Source organism: Bidens hawaiensis, unplaced genomic scaffold (assembly GCF_021521415.1).
Source record: "Bidens hawaiensis isolate Kalapana, Puna unplaced genomic scaffold, B.hawaiensis_p1.1 tig00020785_1, whole genome shotgun sequence".
Lineage (NCBI taxonomy): Eukaryota > Viridiplantae > Streptophyta > Magnoliopsida > Asterales > Asteraceae > Bidens > Bidens hawaiensis.
The window spans coordinates 356,809-375,848 of NW_027493199.1; the positions used below are offsets into that span (position 1 = coordinate 356,809).

Sequence of the window (19,040 nt, forward strand, 5' to 3'; positions counted from 1 at the left end):
AAGCGCCAAGTTTTCCTTTACCTGAAAAACGCGTTTAAAATATACGTCAACACAAAGGTTGGTGAGTTCTCAATAATATAAAATATCCTTTTCATTAAATTTCACTTTCTCCATTTTGAAACTATTTTGTCCATACAAAATCAAAATTTATGTTTTACCTTGACCCCACGGGACCAAGGCCAACTTACACGAAAGTTGTTTAAAAATCATATAGTCGCCTCAACGACAAACCAAATGGACACCTTTCGTATTACAACGATAGTTCTCGAAATATAACATTTTATTCTTCAACATTTGTGATAGTTATAAACTAGCAAGGAATATAACAAATGTAATGCTACTAAACCTATAATCAAAACGTACAATAATTCAAAATATTTGCCCCCAACATTTAACTAGAGCGACTGGTCGGTAGGCAGGGCGTCACCCGATAGATCTATCAATATTTCTATGCCTTTTTACAGTTAATGATTATAAGACTGTGGTAATCACATTCTCACACATTTATTCTAGTCAGCCCGACCACGTTAATCAACGTCGGTCAAATTTAAAGCCCTTACAATATCACATTGTTAAGATAATAAAATGTGTTTTGACGCAAACGTGTTTCCTCCCGAAAACATTTATAAATTATTTAAAACATTTAAAATGGTGGGGATCTCTGAGAAACTCACATTGACTGTTACTGTCGGTTTTCGTTATTTAGTAAACGTTTTTAATAATTTATTCCCACAAGAACCTTAAGTTGTTCTTTCAACTTAAAGCGTTCGCACCACTATTTCAGTCTTTCCAAAAATGTGTAACGTGTTTATTAGTTTTAGTGTTCAGCGACCCACTAACGGCTTTGGTTTGGTTAAGTCTATATTATATATTCACTCAAGTACATAACATATATATATCATAAGCACATATATACATACACACACACATATATTTTATATAGCTACTTCTATATTACTAACATATATATTTTCCTATCTTATCATCAATTATGCAAATAAAAAACTTAAGTAATTTTCTTAAAATTGTTTATTAATTATTAATTTAATATTTAAATGTAATTATAGTAAAACCTCTTTTTTATTTTCTGAATTATTTAAGTCTTTCCAAAATTTTACAATACTTATGTTAATTTGTGATATTTTACCGGTTTTGTCGGTTTAGCGTTTAACGGTGAATTGTTTAATGTTTTTATTGAAAATTAATCCTTTTAAGTAAAAATATAGTTTTTATAGCTGAAGTAAATGCTTTTTATAATTTAGTTTGTAAAAATATATTTGTTGTCGGTTTAGTTTAAATTTAGCAAAAATGGTCATTTTTAACGTTTTCGCGTCGCCTTTCGCGACGTGACTCGTTTATTGTCAAGTTTTATCATCTTGACCACTTTAAACACATTATATGGTGTAATGTATATGAGGTTTTAAGTTTTAGGGGCTGTTTTATTTCAGCTCCTAAAATCTTTGTCGGTTAGCTTTAAAAGCCGATTTTTTGACTAGTTAAGTAATCAACACTCATTTTAAAGCAAATAAAGCATGTATAACATATAACACATCAAGTATAATTATTATAAACATGAAAAAATATATAAATTTCCAGAATTAATATTATGTCATAAAAATCATATTTTATTAGCTAAAAACATGTATTTATTTCATATCATAAGTTTATTATGTCACATTTAATTAAACTAATAAAATCAGATCTTATTCTATTCCTTTTGTAGCCTATTTATTATTTTTATTATATAAGTCAAAATATTACTTTTCCAAGATTTGTCTTAGCTTTTTATGACAACTTTTTGTATACCTTTTACTTTCTTGCTTTTCAACTTATCAATATTATTTTATTAATCCACGTAAACTATTTTCAAAATAATATTAACAAGTTTACTAGTAACAATTCAAATTTAAACATAACAATCTTAAGTAGATTACATGCATGTATAGATTATGTGTTTCTATTAACAATAACATATATCTAAGTTATATTATTACCAATCTTGTATTATTATCTTATTATTCTCATTTTTGTCAAAAATCCTCTATGTATTATCAAAGTTTAAATATGCATATAAATATTCAAGCATAAAACATCAAAATACACACATGTATGTAACATTAACCATTTGAAATCATACATATTCATACTCTCTCTCTCTACTCACGGCTCTCTCTCTCTCTCTCTCTATATATATATATCTTTGTATTCTCATCTTTTAATCTCATTTTTAATCTTTTAGATCATAAAATCATCAAACCAAGCTTAACCAATATGAATATGGAAGTGATATGCATGTGTGTATGTATGTATATGTGGATTCGGGTTCCACACACAAACACACACAACCCACGGGTCATACATGCACACACATACACTTTGTATTCTTCCATTTTCACATGAGTTTAAGGGTTTGGTTACTTGTGTGAACCCTTTTAAGATGCAAGAACAAGTATATTGCATCCAAAACTTAAAGAATGAAACTAGGATTATGAATTTACCTTAGGGTTTTAGAGAGAGGTACAAGGAAATAAAATGGATGGTCTCTTGGTGTATGCTTAAGCTTGAATCTTCCTAACTTTGCTTCTAACTCATCTTTATTGATTTGATATTAGGGTTTTGAGTGCGTTAAGGATGATAATATGAAAATGGGTGAGAGAGAAAGGGGTGGGGGTGGGGTTCAGCCGTAGGAAAGGAGGAAAGGGAGGGAGAGAGTGGGTGGTGGTTTGTGTTGGAAAGTGAAATGGGTTATAATGAGAGTTCCAAGGGACATGTGTCTTGATGCATGCACATGAGGTTACTTGGAATGACCAAAGTTTTACAACACACTCCATCTAGGTTTAGGGTTGTGAAGGTGGACGGCTAACGGGGTAGTGGGTGTTTATATGTTTTTTTATTTAATAAATAACATGTATTTTATTTACCCCTTTGATCATATTTTATAAAATACAACTAGTTAGGATTAGTTTTATGTAAAACTAATCACATATCTGAATTCCTTGTAAAGTTAGCTTCAAATCCATATAAAGATGTAAATTTTCGGAGTTGGTTGGTTTCGGGTCCTTACGGTGAGCGGTATTAGCTTCTACTCGCTTATTTTCTAAATTTCGCGAATCGAACATTCTAAAATTATACTTATGACCTAATATTAATATATTTACTGAATTTATATTATTTTAGGTCATTCCCGACATTTAGGAATTTATAGATTTAACTCAATTTGACTTTTGGAAGTCAAACCTTCAAGAACACTAAGAAAACAACCTTAAGATCTTTGTATTTGAGAGAGAATTTGGAGATGTAGCAGGGGAAAATGGATGAAAATGGTGGTGTATATATAGGGTAAGTTGAAAGGGTCAATCATAAAGAGTCTTGCATGAAAATGGGTTGGTTTAAGTCACATGTTTGCATAAATACAAAAAAAAAAAACGAATTATGTGCAGACCTCCCTTAGCGCGGCGCTAAGATCTCTGCCCTTGATCTTAGCGCGGCGCTAAGATCTCTGCCCTTGATCTTAGCGCGGCGCTAAGGTCACAAAGGGAAAAATCTGAACTTTCAAAACCGGCAGTTTTGGCCCCCGGAGTTGTTGTTAAGCGTTTTAAAGCCATTTTAGGGACAAAAAGGGTGTTTTTGAGACCCGACAAGTATAAAACAATAATGTAACATAAAATCCATCATTTTAATTTTATTGAAGGTGTCGGTTTACAAAACGGGTCGGTTTACATAATAAAACAAATACAAAAGTGACCCGAAATTGATGAATGTCACATAAAACAAGTAAGTTTGAATATGGTACGCATGCCATCCCCAAAAGTATACAAGCGTAAAAATGGGGAGTGTGATTACTCACATAGAATAGGTAAGTTGAAGGATTAGATTGCGATAAAACGGAAAGGTAAGTTCAACGAGCAAGGCTTAAGTTAAAAGGGTCTTGAGTTAGTAGATGGTCTTAAAAGCTTTAAAGAAAAATAACATGACAAGTAAGATATATAATTAAAGTTAGAGGGTTAAAGTGTAAATACATAAGAATTAAAGTAATTGTTTTTGAAAAGTAAGTTTGCTCGAAATCGGATCTCGGTATTCTATTTGTTAGTTTTACTTAACCTTTGTTAAGTAAATATGTGAGGATTGGTTTAATGCAACAGTGCACGACCCCTTGTTAGATATACCAAAACTGATTTTAACGAGTGTTCGGTTAGTCGGTTCTGGTCTTGATAAATTGTCAAATCCGAACCCGACATTCCAAAGTGATAAATATCATGAGATAAATTATTAAAACATAAACTTAACTAATGTTAGAAATTCTATTGAGGAGAAACTCCAAACACCATTGTTAAGCGAGTGTTCGGTTTTATTGGTCCAAGCTTGTTATAAGATTAAGTTGGATCCAACATATCAAGTACTTTAAAAATCATTTATAATTAGTTTGTAAAAGATCTTAAAAAGAAAATGTGAGATTCGATGGCCCGAAACACAACTAGTGTGTTATAAGCGAGTGAACTCGGTTCAGTTCGGTTTGTTTGGTTTGGTCGGTTCAAAACTTGCTATGTGACCAAGCTTGGGTCCAACAAATCCATATTATAATAACAAATACAAAAATATAGATATAAGAACTTAAACACTTAAATCTTTCATACAACTTGTTTTAAAACAATTATATAAAGAGTTAAACGAGAGTTCGGTTTCGGTTCGGTCCTTGACTCGAAATAAAACTGAGGATGGTTGCCACATACCCAATACCATTGAACTATTAAAATAAACTTAGAAATAATAATACTCAAGTCTTACATACAACATGTTAATAATAAAGTATTTAAACGAAAGTTCGGTTTTGGTTCGATCCTTGACTCGGAATGAAACCGAGGATGGTTTCCACATACCCAATACCATAGAACTCATTAAAATGATTTGGAAACTAACATAACTAGAAACTAAACAACATTAATAAGCTTAAATAAATTAGAGTGTTTAACAAGGACTATAATAGTCCTTTATGTAGCCTTGCCTAGGAATACACCTAAACCGACCATGGCCGGAGAAGGGAAAGCTAAGGAAAAAAGGGGAATATATTTTAAACAACTATAATAACAAGCTTTAATTAACAAGAATTAGTTAGAATCAAAGATTAGCATTAATTTGACATTGAGAAGTCAAACTATCAAGAGTTTGAAATATGAATACTTAGAACTTAGATTGGGAGAGTTTTGAGGTGAATGAGCAACCAAAAATGGATACATTGGACTTGTTTATATAAGGGAAAGAGTAAGGGTTTATCCATAATGTTACTTTCAATAAATTTCATGCATTTTGATTGGTTTAAATGGTCAAACAAGGTGCAAATACAAACAAAATGAGTTGGTGCAATCTGCAGGTGTATAAAGACGCCGCACGACCACCACAACCCTCATGGTTGCACGGCGCGACGCCCATGGGGAGTGTGGTTGGTCTCCAGCTTTGGTTATTTGTCGATTTTGGTCCCTGAAGTTCGTTTTAAGTCGTTTTTGATAATAAAATGGTGTTTTAAGGTACCGAAAAGGACGTTTCGCGATCCAACAAGTGTGAAACAAATTTGTAACATAAAAACTACTATTTTTATTAATATCAAAGAATCCGAAAGATAAAACGGGTCGGGTTTACCATACAAAAACAAATATAACTTTATATCGAAAATGACGAATGTCACGTTAAAGATATTCTAAAAATACATTTAAATATTCGAGCCCAAGAAGGTAAAAAGAAAACGGTACATGCTATAGTACTCACGACTTGGTGTTCGTGGAAGGTTAGAAATATGATACTTTGTTTAATACGACACATGTATCTATTAATAGGTTAAAAGAAGAAATTAAACACTTTTCGTTCTTATGGGTAAAACATAGGGGGAAGATGGCGGGAGGAGAGAGCGAACTGAAGGGCAAAACGGTCTGTGATGGCTCATAACCGGAAACACCTCCACCACTTCCGGCGACAGCTTACTGGAAAGGCTACCGGAAGGCATCCTCCATGAAATATTTTCAATGTTAGAACCAGACACGCTTTGCTCGTTAGCCTGCGTCTCACGAACCCTTGAATTGAATGTGAAGGCATTTGCTTTAGATTCAGAAACGTTTGATGGAGTTATAAGCAAATTTGGAATTAGAGGAATGAAGAAGATTACATTGGATTGCCTCCATCTCAGTGACTCCTCAATTAAAACTTTATTATTATTATTAGTTCCTGATCTTGAAGAATTGCATTTGCTCAACTGTTGTTCACTTTCATACAAGCTTCTTGCTACCATTGGCACACTCTGTCCAAACTTAAGGTACCTACATACACCTTCTTGTTCATTCTACTGCTTTTTACTGTTGATTCATAACTGAAGAATCCAAACCTAAGAAACCGAACCAAAACCAACGGTTTGGTTTTATGTTTTTATAAAAATTGAACTAACGGTTCGGTTTTTTCGGTTTTGGTTTTGCATGTAATAAACACCGAACCGAATTTCTTGATTTTTATTTTATTTTAAGTAACTTAAGTACTTTTGACCAAATGTATAATATTTTATTAGTTAAAAATTATTTATACTTAACTTCATTATTTTTGGCTCAAAATTTTCATGCTCAAAAGGCAAAAACCGAAACCAAAACGAAAACCAAAAAACCAAAACTGAAATTGAACGGTTTCAAAAATCCAAAAACCGAAGTTTTGGTTTTAGCCCAAAACCGCACCACACACACCCCTACATAAGAGCATTCACGTCCTATTCATTAAATAATGTGAGTGGGGTTTTTATAATGTAGGGAGTGGTTGAGGCCATGTGTAGTCAAAACGCTCCACATAGGGGCGTTGGGCGGCACGGGGCATCTCAATCAACAATGGAGAGTTTTGCAAAAATTAGTGTAGTGGCAAAAATAACCTCAATACTCTCCTGTAGTCGTTACACTATTATTATTTTTTGTAGAAAACTCTTCATGCCAAAACTTAGCTTTAAACTTGGAGGGGGCAGCGTTCATGGAGTTTTTTTTTGGGTGGGGGGGGGGGAGTTTTAAGGTGAGAAATGCCCTGTAGACCATCCGCAGTGGGGCGCCTTCCCCATCTATAACCCCCCTAAAACGCCAAGAACACCCCCTAGGGCCGCCTTAGAGTTTTTGGAGCTGCGGGGGGGGGGGGGGGCTTCCCTCACCATGGCGACGTTGAAGGTTTGTGATTGGTGGGGTAATGATTGGGTGGGGGTAATGAACAGTGGAGATGCTTTTATGTTTTTTTAATAATAAAATAATAATGGGGTAGTGATTGGAAGGGAGTTATCCACTACACACCTTTTATGCTATGCTATCAATAGCGGTGCTATAGCGGTTATCGGTCCGGCGGTAAAATAGCAGTCGAAATATCGGTCCAAATAGCGGTTCCGATATTTGCGGCGCTATTTACCGCTATTTCGCCGATATTTGGCCACCGATATATCGGAAATAGCGGTGAGATTATCAGTTTAATATTTTTGACCCAATTGTTACTTTTTTTGCCCTAAACTGTAAGCCCATAGCCCAATTTCATTATGATTATTATTGAACGATCAACTTATTACCCTAAAAATACCTCAATCGCTGCTGATGCTCATCTCCGATACCCGTTTCTTCAGCCGCTGCTGATGCTTATATATTTATGGCTTTCTATTAACTGATTAAATCATGTCTTAAATTAAAAATATTGTTACTTTGTGTTTTGAACTATTGACTTTTATGATTTTGGTATTAAGACTTAAGTATTATTATTAGATAATTTTGGTGTTATATGTGTGTATATATATATGTATATATATATACCGCTATCCCACCGCAAAAATCGATATCTCAGATATCGGTCATTGACCGATATCCGCTATTTTTTGGCATTAACTGCATAGCTTTTATGTATAATGCCCCTGTGGTGATGTGATGCCACATGGCACACAACGCCCCCATACTCAACCCAAAATTTTGTTTTTAGTAGAATCTCATTTGCTATCCAAAAGGGGGCCGCGACGCAGCTTGTTGCCAGTTTATCCGCTACTTTTTTGTACTCGGTTTGCTTTTATAATAGTTAATCAGCATCATAGATTGAAAAACGTGTAACCGACATTTAAACACCACCAACACCGGAATGCGCATAGCGTGGGGAAGGTTACGCGCATACCGGGCCGGGTAACATGCGTTGTGTGGCTTGACTTGTATATATATATATATATATACCGCTATCCCACAGCAAAACCCGATATATCAGATATCGGTCATTGACCGATATCCGCTAATTTTTGGCATTAACTGCATAGCTTTTATGTATAATGCCCCTGTGGTGATGTGACGCCACATGGCACACAACGCCCCCATACTCAACCCAAAATTTTGTTTTTAGTAGAATCTCATTTGCTATCCAAAAGGGGGCCGCGACGCAGCTTGTTACCAGTTTATCCGCTACTTTTTTGTACTCGGTTTGCTTTTATAATAGTTAATCAGCATCATAGATTGAAAAACGTGTAACCGACATTTAAACACCACCAACACCGGAATGCGCATAGCGTGGGGAAGGTTACGCGCATACCGGGCCGTGTTACATGCGTTGTGTGGCTTGACTTGTATATATATATATATATACTGCTATCCCACAGCAAAAACCGATATCTCAGATATCGGTCATTGACCGATATCCGCTAATTTTTGGCATTAACTGCATAGCTTTTATGTATAATGCCCCTGTGGTGACGTGACGCCACATGGCACACAACGCCCCCATACTCAACCCAAAATTTTGTTTTTAGTAGAATCTCATTTGCTATCCAAAAGGGGGTCGCGACGCAGCTTGTTGCCAGTTTATCCGCTACTTTTTTGTACTCGGTTTGCTTTTATAATAGTTAATCAGCATCATAGATTGAAAAATGTGTAACCGACATTTAAACACCACCAACACCGGAATGCGCATAGCGTGGGGAAGGTTACGCGCATACCGGGCCGGGTTACATGCGTTGTGTGGCTTGACTTGTAAATCAAACACGACTTGTTTACAAGGCCTAAGTGGTAATCAACCCTTCTTCGCGTCCATTATCTTAAAGCGCAGAATGTTCTTGAGGTCCACCTCCTTTTTTTTTATTCATTTCTGAATCGGCTCGTTTTGACCCGCACCAAAATAACCTTTTTTCTAAACTGGCCCATTCTGACCCGACATGCTCTCGACCCACTCGTTTCACTTGGTCTAATAGTTTTATATAACTAGTGTGCATATCAGAACAATATGGTTATGATTTTTCTTTGACTGTATTCAGGGTACTCACACTGGAAATTTCAGTCTCTGTTCATGAATTTGGACTTTTTCATTTGAATCTTCAAGGCTCACTTCTAAACTGTCAACACTTGGAGGTAAGTGTTATTATTGATTTTGGCTCATAATTAATCTTAATCTAATTCTTTTACACATACAGTCGCTAGGAATTAAAGTTCGTAGAGAAGAACTCAATCATGATCCTCTTTTTTTGTTGTCTGGAATTTACGAAGAGCTGCCCGATAGTGTCAAGGTTCTTAAGCTTCAACCAACTACTGCATTAGATACTGTCATTTTCTGGAAAACATTTACCGACGAAAAATTGTCAATCTCAGTTGCTCTTATGACCACTAGACAAAATTTGACTCACATATCATTAGTTGTAGATATCATTTGTGATATCCTTCTCAAGACTATTGCACACGGTCTTCCTTTATTAGTTGAACTGGATTTTAAAGACCGAGTAACAGATGATCTATCTGATGACCTATACAACTTAGGGATTCAGTCACTAATTGACTGTAAGCATCTGATAAGCCTTTCTTTAATTCGAAGTCGGCAACTTTTTGCTCCTGTATTCGAAATAGTGAACGATACAGGCATGCTATTGCTTTCAGAGGGCTGCAAACAACTAGAATCTGTTCGGTTTGGAGGGTTTTCAAAAGTTAGCGATGCAGGCTTCACTTCAATTCTCAATTCCTGTGTGAATTTGAAGAACTTTGAGATTCAAAATGTTCCGTCTTTGACGGATTTTAAATTTCAAGATTTTGTTAGGGTTTCTAGGTCCCTTGTAGAGGTAAATCTGGTGAAATGCTGGTCTATAACCAGTCAAGCAGTGAGTGCATTGGCAACATGTAGTTCGTTAAAGGTTCTTGATTTGCATGGTTGCGTAAATGTACAAGATTCGGGTCTTGACAGCGTTTCACGTCTTACGTTATTGACAACCTTAAACTTAGGAGGTACAGATGTAACTGATGCTGGTATGGGTATTTTAGGTAAAGGGAATGCTCCCATTTCATGTCTTTCTCTAAGAGGTTGCATGTCGGTTAGTGATGAAGGAATCGTATCTTTGTTAGGAAGTGAAGGCAAAATCAGGAAGACTTTAACATCGCTTGATCTTGGGAACACGCGACAACTGACAGATAAAGCAATCACCACCGTTGTGGATGCGTGTGCAGGGCTTACAGAACTATCCATCAGGGGCTGTAATCGTGTTACAAATGAGTCTGTGAAGGGTTTGGAGTTAAAGGGAAGGGTGCAGAGGCTTGATCTATCATCGTGCTTTGCATTATCTGATGAATGTTTGCAATTTCTTAAGAAGCCTTTGTTTCGTGGTTTACGATGGATTGGAATTGGAGGGACGAGATTTGCTCGTGTGAAAGCTGGGTTTGATGAAATTCGCCGAGAGAGAAAATGGTTGACTATTTACAAAAATGGATGTGAGGTGGGATCTCATGATGAATGGCAAGATCATGAGTTTTGACCTTGTTGGTTGGTAAGTGCTACATTTTGTTTAGACTTGTGTTAAGGTCGGTTTTTGACGACGTGGTGGTTTAATGCAGTATTGTGATCATACTGTATGATTACAACTACATGACTAATAGTTGACACACACTTCAAAGTAACATGTGGCTTTTTAATGTGATGCTTGAGGCATTGAAGAAACACTAATATACCCCGGGCAGATTACGGATAATCTGGGGGTTAAATAGATGTTTCCCACGAGGGGTTAGATCCGGCAAAGATGGTTCTTCTGATAACCTGCAAAACAGACAGTGAGTCCTGCGGGTCCAACTGGGCTCTGCTGGGACCTACCTCTTCAAGTCCCCCCAGTCCAATGTTCTTCTCATGAATGTTTAATAAGTGAGGTGAACTTTTGGACTTAAGCAAAGGGTTTTTGAAAAGGGTTTAGTTTTAAGGTTTTCCATGGGGATTCTTCCCGCGGAAGTCCTAATGTCACTTGCAGAAATTCCCGACTTTCCTGCTTGATCTTTGGGTATGATGCGGGTAGGTCTGTAACCTCCTCGCAAGTCAGGAGCGTTGAGTCCCACCTTGTGTGGATTCTCCATGAGGTTTTTGGTAGTTTTGAACATAGTGATCAATTATGTTAAAACCACCAATTCCATCGTGGAGCTTCAAACAATATAGTTCTCGACGTTCCCGCTATGCGGGGATGCTATTCCCGTTTCCGCAAGCATGGCCCAGAAGATCCTTCTTGGTTTCAATTTCCTGCGGAGCGCTAGGTATGTGAAGGGTTTTGCCTTGACACTGTACCCGCACTCGTCTTACGGTTACTTTACTTCCAAGGTATTCCTGGCGTCAATTCCCTGCGGGTGCTAAGTATGTGAAGGGTTTTGCCTTAACACTGTACCCGCACCCGTCTTATAGTTACTTCGTCGCCGAGGTATTCTTGGCTTCAATTCCCTGCAGGTGCTAAGTATGTGAAGGGTTTTGCCTTAACACTGTACTCGCACCTGTCTTATAGTTACTTGGTTGCCAAGGTAAGGGGTATTTTCCCGCTTACTTTTGAATCTTTTTGAAATTTTGAAATTCGAAGAGTTGGTGAAAGGATAAGAACAGTCCAAACTGTTGAAACGTCGTCCGACGGTTTCTTCTGACAGTGTCAGGACGTGCAGGAAGTTATGGCGACGTGACAGTATATGGTCATTCCAGGCGCTTTTTCAGGCGCGTGGGCGCGATTTTTCGGGCGCGTGGCCGCGAAATTAATGGCACGCGTCCTTTCAACAGCTGTTGCCAGCTTGCACTTTGCCATGTGTCATAGTTTCATTGCACCTGCGATTTCTCTCTCTTCCGCATTAAATTCATCGCATTAATTGCGATGAGTATATAAAGGGGGAGAGGGTCCTTTGCAATCCACACTTTCACTTCTCTTCATCTTCTAAACGATTTCCGGCGAATACTCACTATTCCGTCGAGCATTCTTCTGAAATCGTTTCTGTACATCCAAACATGTCTTCTTTTGCCGAGGAGTCTGACGTGTTCGTCGAGAATCCGTCGTCCACTTCCGATAAGGACGACAAGAGCACTGCTGGCGAGTGCCAGTGCGCTCTTCCTGCCGAGCTTTTTCAGTACATCGTCCGGAAGTTCATGCTCGAGCCGTTCGAGCCTGAGTTTCCGGAGCCACACCAGACGGTGTACGATGCCCCCAAGGGCAAGATAGGGGTGTACGCTGCATTCTTCGTTTATGGGAATCTCAGGTTCCCATTGACGAAGTTTGTATACCGTGTCTTGGAGAGGCACGGTGTTCATCTGACGGAGGTACACCCGATGGCGATCGCCAAGATCCGCCACTTTGAGTGGGTGTGCCTCATTCTGGACGTGGAGACCCATGTTGACCGGTTGATTACCTTCTATTCTTGGAGGTGCATCCAGGGGTGGTACACCTTGGTCAATCGGATCAAGGGGCTGAAGATCTGCGCGACCGAGCGCAGTCTTCGGTCGTGGAAGAGGGAGTTTTTTTATATCTCCGCTCGCGTCGTCCCGATAGCGATGACGTTTAAGAATGGGATAGCACTCCACGCCCTTCACGCCCCAAACTACCAGGAGGCGGAATGGTTCGCCAAGATCTCTCGGATCCAGACTCCGGTGTACCGCTTTGCGGAGTCTGGGATGGTGATGCTTGGGATGAGCCGGGTGTGGAAGGAGGCGTCACAGGTTCCCATCGTCCTCGAATACGGTTTGAACTCTGTCCCTTACGGTATGCCCTGTCTTCTTTGTTTATATAGGTTTTTCTTCTAACTGTTTGTTTCTTTTATTTCAGAGGGGAACGACTTGCAGTCTCTCCTGCAGCCGCGGGAGAGTGATGGTCCCGCTCGGATGGGTACTCGTGCTCTCGATGAGAACGAGTTGCCCATCTTGGAGCAAACGAGGGATCGGTTTGTGGAGGTCTACCCGCCAGGCCACCCTATTCTGAGCGCCACGCGGCCAGGTAAGGCGTTATTCAACCCTCGACCTCTCAATGCTGAAACCTCTGCTGGAATTCCTCTAATCTTGTCATCTTCTGATGAGGAATCCGCAGATGGTCCTCCATTGGTGCGGAAGAAGAAGGCTGCCGGCGGGAAGGGGAAGGCGAAGGTTGCCTCCACTGCCGATCCGGTGCATCGGTCTGATTCAGAGACCGAGAGCGAGGAGGCGGCGGGGAACCCAGGTGGTGAAAAGACCACTGCTCCGGAGGCTGAGACGACTGTCACTTCCGAGCAGCTCAGGACGACGACGGTGAGTGGCGTGAAGAGGCCGGATCCATCGGGTTCGTCCCCGCCTGTTCGCACTTTTAGGCTCAAGAAAACCCGTAAGTACAAACTCTACTTTCAACTTCATATCTTTCCGCCATTATACTTATATCTTCTTTGTACAGGCGTGGATGCTGCCGCATTCCAGGGTGGAGCGGGGAGGAGCACCTCCGGACCCATGACGGTAGGCTTGGTCAACCTACCTGAGGCGGTGACCCAGGCGACTGCGCCTGCTTCAGTTGGTTCAGTTGCTCACCCAGTTGAGCCAACTGTTCCAACTGTGATGACATCTCCGCCGGCTATCAGTGCCATATTTACTGAATCTTTCACTGAGCCGGCGGTGACTATTTCTGCGGGCTCTTCCGCAGCGGCGACCACGGTTGTGAGTTCACCTCCGGTGAGTTCACCTCCATTGGTTTCTACCGCGGCGGCCTCCATGCCTCCTCCGACGTCGGCAACTACGGCCGATCCTTCAGGTATGCTCGGGGCTTCTCGCCAACCTCTGCCTCCTTCCCATCTGCCTGACCTCTTGGATGGATTTCCCTTGGGTTCAGGTGATGGGTTTGGCGGCTATCGCCCTGTTGTCAACCCTACAGGTGCGTAGGGTTGTTTTGGCCTCTTTTTTTTTATATATAATCTTTTTCTAACTGCTTTTTGTTTTTGAAGTGTCGGATTCCAATGAAGTGTATGTTCCACGATGGAACATCCGCCGAGGAACAACCCTTCGCACGCCTGTGGAGTGCGTAGAGTGGGCTCGTCATGCAGCTTCCAGTGGTGCGTTGGGGGAAGCAATGGCTAGCTACCAGGAGGGTAGGCTAACCAATGAGCTTCGTATTCTCCTGGCCCGGATGCAGCAGCGCGTCGAGCTGCTCTGTCGTGAAAACGACAAGTTAAAAGCAGCTCGTATTCAAGAAGTAGCTCAAGCGCGGGCTGTCCGGGAGGAGAACAAGAGGCTTACCGCAGTGGCTGCGGAAAAGGAGAAGGCCTTCAAGGCCCTCGAGGTTGAAGTTCAGGCCCGGCTCGAGGCCCGTTCCAAGGCTGCCCAAGCTGTTAACGAACAGCTTCGGCTGGCTAAGGAAACTGCACGGAACGCAACTGAGAGGGCCACCAAGGCTGAAGCTGTTGCTGAGCCTCTACGCCTCGAGAATGAGGAACTTAAAGCCAAACTAGAGGCGCTCCAACAGGCTCATGATGCCTTGGCGATGGAAGACGCCAAGAAGCTCCAAGAGATCTTGGACCAGAGGGGGGTGCTTGACCACACTGAGCGGAAGCTAAAGGGCGTTGAAGAGGCTGCGGCTAAAGAAGTGTTGCTTGCCAACCTCAACAAAAGTGAAGCCGAACGCGCCCGTAACCAAGCTCAAGCCGCCCTCCAGGAGGCTCTGGTTGCCAAGGAATGGCTTCTTCGAGAAGCGTTGTCTCAGGTATGTTTAATTTCATTATATCTTTACGCTTTTCTTTGTAAATAGAAAAGGTTTTGATACTTGTATTTTTTCTTGTAGGTTGTGCATCGAGTCTTCACGGACACATCATACGACGATGCCATGAGCGCAGCCCTCAACGCTTCTCATGAGGATGGGGAAAAGGCCGGCTTCCTGCTTGGTCTAGGGTTCGTTGAGAAAGGCATCCCGCCTTCCAACTTCCCTTTATATGATGTTGATACTGAAGCTGTATATGACCAAGCAGTGAATCAGTATGCTGCCTTCCCGCATCCGGTGGTGGAGAAGGTGAACGAAGTTGCTGCTGCTGATGATGGGCTAGCCATTCTAAAGACCTTCCTTGAACCGCCACAGCCAACTGATGGTGCAGGTACAAGTGGGTTTGGGGGGAGTGGTCCTGAAGCTTGAACCTTAAGATCCCTTCCCACTGTTAGGATAGGTTTACATTGTATAGATTTATATTCTTGTAGGCGGGTAGTTACCCGGCCATTCTTGTAATACTTGAATTATTATGAAATATAAATCTTTTTTCACTGGATGACTTGCTTTATAAACGTTATATGACTTGCTCATGCATACTTTAGTTTAAATTAGCAACCTTCCAGGTGTTCTGAATAATTTAATCTTTGAACGTGGTAGATAATAGGTTGAAGTTTTGCTTCCTCCTTCGTGATTGTGCGGGTAAGACCGTCACTTGCACTTAGTAGGATGGCTAAACTTTACCTAAATCTGACCTGCGTGGAGGTTTTCCTCATCTTTTCGTAATTTCTAAGTGTTTAGAATAAGTTAACCTTTGAACGTGGTAGATAATAGGTTGAAGTTATGCTTCCTCCTTCGTGATTGTGCGGGTAAAACCGTCACTTGCACTTGGTAGGATGGCTAAATTTCACCTATATCTGACCTGCGTGGAGGTTTGCCGTTTTGTGTTTATGCGGGTTTTGCCGCCTTCCACAAGCAATGATTTTACACTTATTTATGCGGTGAAAACCGGCATCAGTGTTTTGAATAAATTAACCGTTCGATGCGCGGTTGTCAATAGGTTAGTTCGGTTTCCTCTATCATGATTTGTGCGGTTAGTACCGGCACTTTCATTTAGTGGGATGACCAAACTTTACCTATGACTGACCTGCGTGAAGGTTTGCCGTTTTTTGTGTTTATGCGGGTTTTGCCGCCTTCCACACGCAACGACTTCCCCACTTATGTATGCGGTGAAGACCGGTATATTAGTGTGGAAAGTTCATAAGTATAAATGTAAGATTATCAGCGTCAATGTGATAAGGAGAATCATTTCCATTAGAAGTGGCTCTGGGCCTTTTCTTTTACAAGTTTGGAATTGATCTACATGCACTGTGTAATTGAGCTCCCTTCCATGTTGTTTGGATGGGAGTGTCATCGAGCTGATATGCACCTGGTTCGGGATCTCGTTGTTTACGCAGTATGTAGTCTCCAACATTGAAGCTGCAATTTTATTCGTGTTTTGCCCAACTGGGGTTCTACACGCATCAGCCTGCTCAGCGTTCGTTATGCCACGAGGTGCGCAAGCGTCCCATCTCTGACAAATGCTTCGACGATGTCCTTTACGTCTGTGCATTCTTCAGTGTTGTGGCCTCTTGTCCTGTGAAAGTCACAGTATTTGCTCCGATCAGCATTGTGACGATGTCGGATCATTGGAGCCTTTGGCCATGGAAGCTCCTCAGTGGCGAATATCTTGGTGACGCTTTTGGTGAGTGGCGTCCATCTGGAGTTCTGGTTCGACTGTACGTTATCCCTTCCGCCTAACCGATGTTGCAAGTCGGATGAGGTGTCAAAGTTTATCCTTGACTGCCAAATGCCTAGCTTCCGTTTTTTGTTTAGTCGGGCGGTAAGGACGTTGTCTTCTCTTGTTTTCTGGGTGTAGAGGTTTGTGCTCTGGGGGTGATCTCTACCTAGTTGCTTCTCCGTTTCCGCAAAGCGTTTAGCTGCTGTCATGATGGCATCCCATGTGGATGGCATGCCATCTCTACCCGTTAAGGTGCGGATGAGCTCTGGGTCGTTCGCGCCCTGGATGAAAGCAGCGCGAACAAGATCTTCGCTAATATTACCCAGACTTAGCTTTTTTGAGTTGAAGCGAGTGATGAAGTCTGGCAAAGATTCATCTTTTTCTCGAATGCAATTGAGGATTGTCCATTGCTCTTCGGTATACTTTCTTTGTTGGCTGAAGTGTTGGCTAAATTTCTGCTGGAAGTCTTCCCAATCGTAGATGTGGTGGACCGGTAGACGATCGAACCACGCTCTAGCTGCCCCAACAAGCGTCATCTGGAACATGTAACACCACGTAGGTTCCGTCCAACTACTGACGGTTGCCCCCGCTATAAACCTGTTCAAATGATCGTCTGGATCAGATATACCATCGTAAGTGCCGATGTTGGACATCTGTTTGGCACTTTTCGGGACGATTGCTTCCGCAATGTCCCTTGCAAATTTGGACGTTCCCGCCTTTGCAGCAGTTGGTGTAAATGTTTTGGAGAAGTCACGTGGGTTTCCACCCGCGTTTTTTGGTTTGAAGGTTTCTCCAAAACGCCTTCTCGGTTGGGAGTCCGTTTCCTTACGCTTCCCTTTCGCCCTATGACGAGGGTTTGCGTCACTATCGGATTCCTCCGAATCATCGTACAAGTGCTCTTCGAATTCATCAGCCTGTTGGAGTGAACGTAAGCGTTCATCCAACTCAGCTTGGAATTCTTTTTGACGTGCTTCCGCCCATGCTTTAACTTCATCGAGTGTTTGGCGGGGGAGCCTCGTTCGTTGTCTCTCTAACTGGGTATCGGTGAATCCCAGTGAGAGATTATTTACTGCACTTGCCTCGGCTTGGGTAACTGGGGTAGTGTTCGTAAATTTTACTGCACTTGCCCCGGTTTGGGTAACCGGGGTAGTGTTCGTAAAAACTGTATAGTTGCCGGTATTCCCCCCAGTAGCTGGGGTTGTAGTTACCGGGGCTTCTTGGTCACTCGTTGGTTTTGGGACCGGAGTACCTTTAGCCATCTTTCCAGAAGTTTGAAAAAACTGAAAAAAGAAATTAAGTTCTAGCTTTTATGCACGGATGGCGCCAATGAAGAAACACTAATCTACCCCGGGCAGATTACGGATAATCTGGGGGTTAAATAGATGTTTCCCACGAGGGGTTAGATCCGGCAAAGATGGTTCTTCTGATAACCTGCAAAACAGACCGTGAGCTCGTCACTGAGAAGGGGGGGTACCTCCTTGTGACCACCCTCCGGCGTGAGAATTAGACTAGATTGCTCTTGAATATAAGTGTATATTAAGAGATTGCTAGAGCAGATATCAGGTATAAGATATGAGATAAGATCAGATGAGATGATCATACCATTTGGGGTATTTATAGCTGAATGTAGGTTTCCAAGAAGGTGTAGCCGGCTGAATAGTATTCCTGTTCTACCAACTGTGGCCTACGCACGTGCCATGCTGGTAGTTGGTGGGTAGGCAGCGGCTGACAGTGACCAGGCAATTTCTTAAGAAGCCTTTGTTTCGTGGTTTACGATGGATTGGAATTGGAGGGACGAGATTTGCTCGTGTGAAAGCTGGGTTTGATGAAATTCGCCGAGAGAGAAAATGGTTGACTATTTGCAAAAATGGATGTGAGGTGGGATCTCATGATGAATGGCAAGATCATGAGTTTTGACCTTGTTGGTTGGTAAGTGCTACATTTTGTTTAGACTTGTGTTAAGGTCGGTTTTGACGACGTGGTGGTTTAATGCAGTATTGTGATCATACTGTATGATTACAACTACATGACTAATAGTTGACACACACTTCAAAGTAACATGTGGCTTTTTAATGTGATGCTTGAGGCATGAAAATTGAAAACACAAAACTTAGTATTGGCTGATTGTATAAAAAAGATTTAGGACTTTTCTTAGAAATGTACAAAGAATAAAAACGTTTTTTAGAAATCACAAATGACTTTCTTTTAATCATATAAATAATGCAAGTGATTATAGTAACCATATGTTTATGTTATATCAACGTAGTTTGATGAATGGATTTAGAAATTCAGAAACGTTTGTATATCAAATTACATTGATGGTCG

General features: G+C 40.9%; 1 pseudogene; it reads left to right on the top strand.

Moving 5' to 3' along the window:
- The first annotated feature begins 5,933 nt into the window (after window positions 1-5,933).
- Window positions 5,934-10,753, top strand: LOC143561772 (F-box protein At-B pseudogene; annotated as a pseudogene).
- The last annotated feature ends 8,287 nt before the right edge of the window (window positions 10,754-19,040 follow it).